The sequence below is a fragment of the Rhinopithecus bieti genome, unplaced genomic scaffold (genome assembly GCF_001698545.2).
Source record: "Rhinopithecus bieti isolate Rb0 unplaced genomic scaffold, ASM169854v2 scaffold_28163, whole genome shotgun sequence".
Taxonomy (NCBI): Eukaryota; Metazoa; Chordata; class Mammalia; order Primates; family Cercopithecidae; genus Rhinopithecus; species Rhinopithecus bieti.
In genome coordinates this window covers 984040-991466 of record NW_016813718.1, presented here as the reverse complement: position 1 = coordinate 991466, position 7427 = coordinate 984040, and the positions used below count along the sequence as shown (strand labels likewise).

The following is a 7427-nucleotide window of genomic DNA, read 5'->3' as shown; positions in this document are numbered from 1 at the left end:
TTTATATTTGATTCTGCAAGGTATCTAGAGGCACTATCAGTTTAAGACAACTTTAAACTAAATTTAAGGCTTGAAATTACCTGGAAAATACAGGATACTCAGGAGAGTTTAATTGAGGTTGTGGTCTGTGCTAGGACTGGTCTATGTGGGGGGATCTTTAAAGTACAGATTATTTAAGGGGTGAATCTCCTATTAGGCTTTCTATTTTATGTGGTTTCTGGGAGTTGATTTTTTTCTTCCATTGCCAGGAGGCCACTAAAATGAAAATCCAGTGTTTTCAGAGTGGATAACTACTCTCAGAGGAAAAGAAGCTTCTGTCTTAATTTGTGCTTCTGGGACCCTGACTTCTCTTCATGGCAGGTCTGGTATTTTCTTCTTATCTTGTCATTGTTTTGATTCTTTTAAAATACATTGTATATATTCTATCTATATATTTTATCACATTAAAATATTTTTTAGCTTAAATGACAGAGATTTATTGGCTCATCTCTGGAGTCTAGAAGTCAGAGGAGATTCAGGTGCCAGCAAGGTAGGTTCCTTCTGAGGGTCCTGAGGGAGAATTTGTTCCATGCCTCTCCCTAGCTTCTGGTGCTTTACGGGCAATATTTGGTGTTCTCTGGCTTATAGAAACAAAGAAACAAAAAAGAGGTTTCTTTTACACCAAAAGAATTTCTCCAAATAACTTGACTCAGCATTTCAAAAAACAGGATGGGCTTTGGTAAGACAGTAAATGTCAGAGAACCTATACATTCTGGCCAAAGATACCATCTTTTATTGCTTGTCTTTCTGGCTTTACTCCCTCTGAAGTCAGTAGGATTTTTTTTTCCCCCATTGGAAGTAGTAAATTCTGAAATCCAAGTGTTGTTTTTCCTGAGAATGTGTCATTCTTTCAATCATTTATTCAATAAACACATGTTGAAAATCTATGCTAAGCCAGGTCCTATGCTAGGTACTGGGATACATGGAGAATAAAAATATGGATCCTAATCTGAAGTAATTTGCAATCTAGGTTGGAGAATTGGTATTAACCTGACAACCACATCAGCAAATTATCAATACTAAACATTGTTTAATACATGGAGTAGCCCTGTCATTAGAGCTATAATGGCCAAGTACAAGGTCCCATATAAACATTTAACGGGATATTTAACCCAGGGGTGAGAGAAGTTTTCTCCAAGGTAAAGCTCTTGAGCTGAGATCCAAAGAATGAATTGGCATTAACTAGAAGGAGATGAATAGGATAAGACCAATAAGGCTGCGTGGAAAACCTGTGCAAAGGCCCTGTGGTGGAAGGTGCTCTGCATGTTAGAATTAGAAGATGTTAAAGCCAGTGGGGCTGGAACATACAGAGTGAGAGGGAAAGTGGTTTATGATAATTCTGGAGATGTTAGAGGCCGGGTAGAGCAGGACTTAGAAACCAATTAAGAATTCTCTCCTGTACTTGAACTTATAGAAATGGGAGTTCATTAAAAATTTTTAATTGGGTCAGAGTGTGTGTGTGTGTGCGTGTGTGTGTGTGTGTGTGTGTAGAGGCTGCCCTTGCTCCTGCATTTAGATAAAGAATTAAATGCATGAGCTATCTTGTAAAATGCTATGTGGAACAGGGCATTTGTGGTCAGTCGATGAGTATGTAGGTGATACTTCAAGAATATTTCTTTGGCCAGGTACGGTGGACCACACCCGTAATCCCAGTGCTTTGGCAGGCCAAGGTAAGATTGCTTGAGGCCAGGAGTTCAAGACAAGCCTGAACAACAAAGCAAGACCTTATCTCAATTACAAAATATATATAAGAAGGACATTTCTCCAATATCACCTTTCAGGAATACATATCCTGAAAGTGGGATATGGCATTTCTAGTTTTATCACTTCTAACCTGCTTTTCATTTGAGCATATATGGTTTCAGCAATATCTAGGCCTAAGAACATTCTGAAGATCTCTGTTTTCTGGTGTGGTCCAATATACCTTCTTTCTTCCCTGAAACATCCTCTACTCCAACCACATTAGTTGGTGTTGTCTAATATGCCTTTCTAACTGTACGAGTATTACTGGAGAAGATTTGTGAAAGGTTTTTCTTTCTCAAAGTTACCCCTACAAACGCTAATCAAAGTAGAATCCAAGCAACTTTATTCCCTAATGCCAGGGCATCTTTTCCATTTGATGGTCAACAGGGCCCCCTACTGGGAGAAACAGCTCAACTACATAAATACCAACACAAACAGCAAGTGTTCTGTAACATTTGGTTCTTCAGGCAGCCAGTTTTTAATGTAATTACGTGCCGTAGCTGAGACACCTACTCATTATTTTTTTGTGATAACTCTGACATGTAGTTACAAAAGATTAGCTTTTCATTTGGCAAATTTTCCAATTACTCAGTGTTGAGGAGTCATTGTAACAATGAATAAAAATCACAAATGTATAGTCTTAAACTAGAATTGATGTCAAGAAATAATTTGGTTCAGTGCTATGTTTCAAGAAGACTAACATTTAAATTCTTCAGGATACTGAGCTTTCTGTTTTGTTCCTAGAATTTCCAAGGGAGGACACTCCACAGTGTCATCAGAAATGAATTCTTTGCTTCTAATAATCCAATAGGTTCTTATATTTGATAATAATATCTCCCTTAAAAAACCTCCTGCTAGAATGGTTCTAAATTTACAGAAAACTTACAAAGACAGTACAGAGAGTTCCTACATTTCCATCACTCAGTTTTTCCTCTTGCTAACACCTGACATTGCCATGGTACATTTGTCCTAACTAAGGAATCAACATTGGTACATTAACTAAACTCCAGAGTTTACTCAGATTTCATTGTCATTGTAACTTTTCCCCAATGTCCTTTTTCTGTTCCAGGATTTCACCGAGGATATCACATTACGTTTAATTACCTTGTCTTATTGGGGTCCTCTGGTCTCTGACAGTTTCTGTGACTTGTCTTGTTTTTGATGACCTTAGCAGATTTTGAGGAATACTTGTCATGTATTTTGTAGAATGTTCCTCAGTGTGGAGTTGTCTGGTGTTTTCATCATGGTTCTTCCAGGATTATGTTACGGGTTTTTGGGAGGAAAACCCCAGCAACATTCTCATCACATCATATCAAGGCTACATACTTATGTATGTATCATTGTTGACGGTAACTTTGACAATCTGGCTGAGATAGTGTTTATTATATATCTCTACTGCAAAGGTGCTTTGTCGTTGTTGAGATTTTTTTTTTTTTTTTTTGGATTCTTGCTCTGGGCTCAGGCTAGAGTGCAGTGGTGTGATCATGGCTTCCTGTATCCTCAAACTCTTGGGCTCAAGTGATCCTCCTGAGTAGCTGGGACTGCAGGTGCGTGCCATCACACCAGCTATTTTATTTTATTATTATTTTTGTAGAGACAGGGTCTTGCTATGTTGCTTAGGCTGGTCTCAAACTCCTGGCTGCAAGCAATCCTCCTGTCTGGGCCTCCCAAAGTGCAGGGATTACAGGCATGAGCCACCACACCAGACTTTTTTTTTTTTTAATTTAAATTTAAATATCTTTCACCTTATTTTACAGAGATAAAGACGGAAACCTGTCAACTTGTTTTTTCAGATGAGGGAGGATAATATATTATGGTGGTGAAGAGCAGCTTTTAGAAGACAGAAAACTTGGGTTAATGAGCAGTTTTGCCACTTACTGGCTGTGTGATTTGGGCAAGCTATTTCCTAAGCTTCATGATCAGAATTTGTAAAATGGGATACTAATAGTACTTTCTTCAAAGGGTTATGGTAAGGGCCAAATGATATGCATGCAAAGCATTTGCCCAGTGCCTGCTGCATAGTAAGCACACAAATGTTCACTATGATTACACATGTTAATATGACAGCAGTGATGATAAGCACTATGCATTTATTTTAGTGTCACTGTTACTCTTCAGAGTCAGTAGCAGCAAGTCCTCAGCAGGCAATTCTTCCCATTAATATGCCAGCCTGGACTTGGTGTTTTGGGCTAAAAGGTTGAACCTCAAGCATCCATTCAGTTACTAGTTTAACGATGTTCCCTGAGCTCCTTCTAGGTCCTGAGGATATGTGGTTAAACCAGCAAACACAGTGTGGATGCAGCCCTGGGAGTCAGGTGGAGAGTGTCCAGATAGAAGTGAGTGGGAGATAGAGGTCAGGGTTGGTTCCTATGGGACCCTGTGGGTAAAGTATAAGGACAAGCTTGATTATTTCTTCTCTAGTCTCAAGCCATCAAACATTTTATAGGTGAAATTTAGTCTCCTCCAAGTTCACTGCCATAAGATCAAAGTAGCTCAACCAAATAAATGATTTCACTTGTCTCTGCTTTCCTACTCTGATTTTAGTAGTGGTGCTATTGAGCTCTGAAGTGACTGGAATGGTAGTTTTCAAACTTTAGGGTGAGGCCAGGCATGGTGGCTCATGCCTATAAACCCAGCACTTTGGGAGCGTGAAGTGGGAGGATTGCTTGAGGCCAGGAGTTTGACACCAGCCTGTACAGTGGGACCCTATCTCTAAAAAACAAAATTAAATTAAAAATTAGTTGGGCATTGTGGTATGGGTCTATAGTCCCAGCTACTTGGGAGGCTAAGGCAGGAGGATCACCTGAGCCCAGGAGTTTGAGGCTGCGGTGATCTATAATCGTGCCACTGCACTCCAGCATGGGCGAAAGACTGAGACACTGTCTCTAAAAACAGTAACACCTTCAAGGTGCATTAGAATCACCTGTAGGGTTCTCTAGAACACTTTCCCTATATCTTGTAACAAGTTTTTCTCATATCACCAATCTTTCTGCACCCTCTTCCTCACTGTGATTTGTTTCCTTATGTATTTTGAGCTTTTGATGGTGAGTTTATATTCCTTCGAACTTGATTTGTGAGAATTCCTTTGAGACCTGGTTTAAAGAGTATTCCTCTAGTGAGGATATATGTATTCATTTCCACTAAACACTGAGTGTGACTATCAGTTTGCAATAACTTTAAATTTGTACTTTGGGATTTTAGGTCATATGAGTACTTGGACTCTGATACATGGCCCATGAGAAGGCTTGTCTGTGGTTGAGGCATCTCGGGGTGTTGGGGGAGACTTTATCTTTTTCCCTTTTTAACTAGAACCAAGGCTAACACTGGTAAACACTTATATCAATTCCTTCTGGTATGCATATGTATTTTTTTCTAGTTTACCCACTAAGGGTGTCAACTGTTTTGGGTACTGGCTTTGTGCTGGAGTCTCTGGTTCTGAGCCTGAGCTTTGTCTCTGAGCTGCTCCTGTAGGGGCAGCATATGCCCATCTTGTGGCCTGTTTTGTGTGGCCTTTCCAGCTAAGAATGGCTTTTACATTTTTAAACTGTTGCTAAGAAACAACAACAATGAAGTAAGTGACAAATCATAAGTGGCCCACAAAGCCCAAAATATTATCTTTAAAATTGTATCTTTACAGAAAGATATTGTGGACCCCTAGATCGTGAGAGCTAAACGTAGGCACCCAGGGCAAACTCTGTTTCTGATGGTCCTGTTCCCCTCTGAATAGACTAGTAGTTTCTTATCCTTTCTGGTGTCCAAGAATTTCTCTGACATTCCTATCAGCTTAGCTCTTTGTCTTAAAGGAGGTTTTAATATTTGATCCATTGTTTTTAGGGGTTCTCTACTTAGAAGGTTCCTCTGGACATTGAGCACCTCATAATATATGAAAAAGAATCCCCACCCTTTACTTCCTGTCGAGCAAGTCTCGGTGCCACAGCAGGGGCTCTAAGAAGGGAAGGCGTTCTTATGCACTGGCCTGTGAGCCAGTGTTGGGAAGTATGATATAATTGAAACGGGAGAATTCCCTTGCACCCCTTCTCAAGACGTGTGACAGGAGCGTGGCTCTGTTTGGTGAGTTCAAACCCCTTTTATGGGAGGGGGATCATGCAGACGGTAGGTGCAGGAACCGGAATGACTGCTTCGGGGCTCTGGCCCCATGGCAGTGTCTAGGGGTGGGTGCCTGCGACTCCCAAAGCCCAGGTGGGTGCATGTTACAGTGTGCTCTTTTAGTCTTGCCCTTTGTGGATGGCTTAAGGGTTAACCAGGTCAGTGGGCCTTCTGCCTTTTTGCAAGGGCAGGGAGCCAGCATGACAGCTTTCTGTATCCTGAGCTCTTGTCCAGCCATCCTGAAAAATTGGGCCACACACGAACTTGAAGGATGAATGTGGGAGTTTTATTCAGTGGTGAAGATGGCTCTCAGTGGAATGGATCAGGAGCTGGACAGGAGATGGAGGGGGAAGATGATCTTTCCTTGGAGTGTGACTATCTAGCTGCTGATTCTCTGATCATCCCCAGCCAAACTTCTCCTGATGTTCCTTCTCTTCTCTCCCAGCCTAGGGTTTGGGGTTTATATGGGTAGAGGACAGGGGGCGTGGTGGGCCAGAAGGCAACTTTTGGGTGCAAAAACAGGACTGTCTGTCCTTATTTAGGGCCGCAGGTATTCAGGCTTGAGGGTGGTACCTTTGCTGGGGAAATCACCCTCTTCTATCCAGTATTTCCATGACTAATTATATTTTGAAGGGGTGAGTCTAGAAAATAACACACATTGGGATCTCAAAATAATGAGCTTCCTTGCACAGCTAAAATTAGCATTCAGTGGGGACTCACCTCATGGGTAGTGTGTGTGTGTGTGTGTTTGCAGGTGTCCCTGCTTATATATGATGGTTGCATCGTTCTATTCTACTTCCAGACTACACTTGTTCCTGTTCAGGGAGTGTTTCCTGATTATACATAATCTTCCTATAGATAAATCTTTCATTTTTCTTTCTTCTTCTCTTTTTTATTTATAGAGACAGGGTCTTGCTCTGTCACCCAGGGTACAGTGGTGTGATCATAGCTCATTGCAGCTTTGACATCCCTGGCTCGCCTCAAGCCATCCTCCAGCCTCAGCCTCCTGAGTAGATGAGACTACAAGCACACGCCACCATGCCTGGATAATTTTTTAACGTTTCTCTAGCGACAGGGCTCTCACTTTGTTGCCCAGGCTGGTCTCAAACTGCTAGCCTCAAGCAACCCTCCTGCCTTGGCCTCCCGAAGTGTTGGGATTACAGACACGAGCCACCATGGCCAGCAGTTTTTCTTGCTTTCCATTCCTGACGTTTTTGAGTGGTCAGGAGGTGCTTACCCGTTTATGAAAGCAGCATGGTGCTGCCCAAAGAACGCTGGCAGTGGAGCCAGGAAAACCCAAGTTCTAGTCCTCAGTCTATTCCTCATTCATGTCCTCCCTTTTCTCCTCCTCCTTTTTGTTTCAAACAAAGGAGATAAAGAAGAGGGAAAGAAAATGTGATGAGAGGCAAATGGACTACCTTTAACTTTCCCTATCATAAAGGAAGCTCTGTGAGTCAGGTCCCGTGTGTGTTTGGGTCCTGGCATTATACCGCAATCTCAGGTAAAGGTCTCCTGAAATTAGACTTAACTGGGAGTTT

The 7427-nt window shown here is 41.6% G+C and overlaps 1 long non-coding RNA gene across 2 annotated transcripts in view; it reads left to right on the top strand.

Annotated features, from left to right (window-relative positions):
• The first annotated feature begins 252 nt into the window (after positions 1 to 252).
• Positions 253 to 7427, top strand: part of LOC108513223 (uncharacterized) — a 47087-nt gene continuing 39912 nt past the window's right edge. For both annotated transcript variants that reach the window (XR_001880823.1, XR_001880822.1), the window contains exon 1: positions 253 to 360. This is a non-coding gene — a long non-coding RNA (uncharacterized LOC108513223). The remainder of the gene's footprint in view (positions 361 to 7427) is intronic.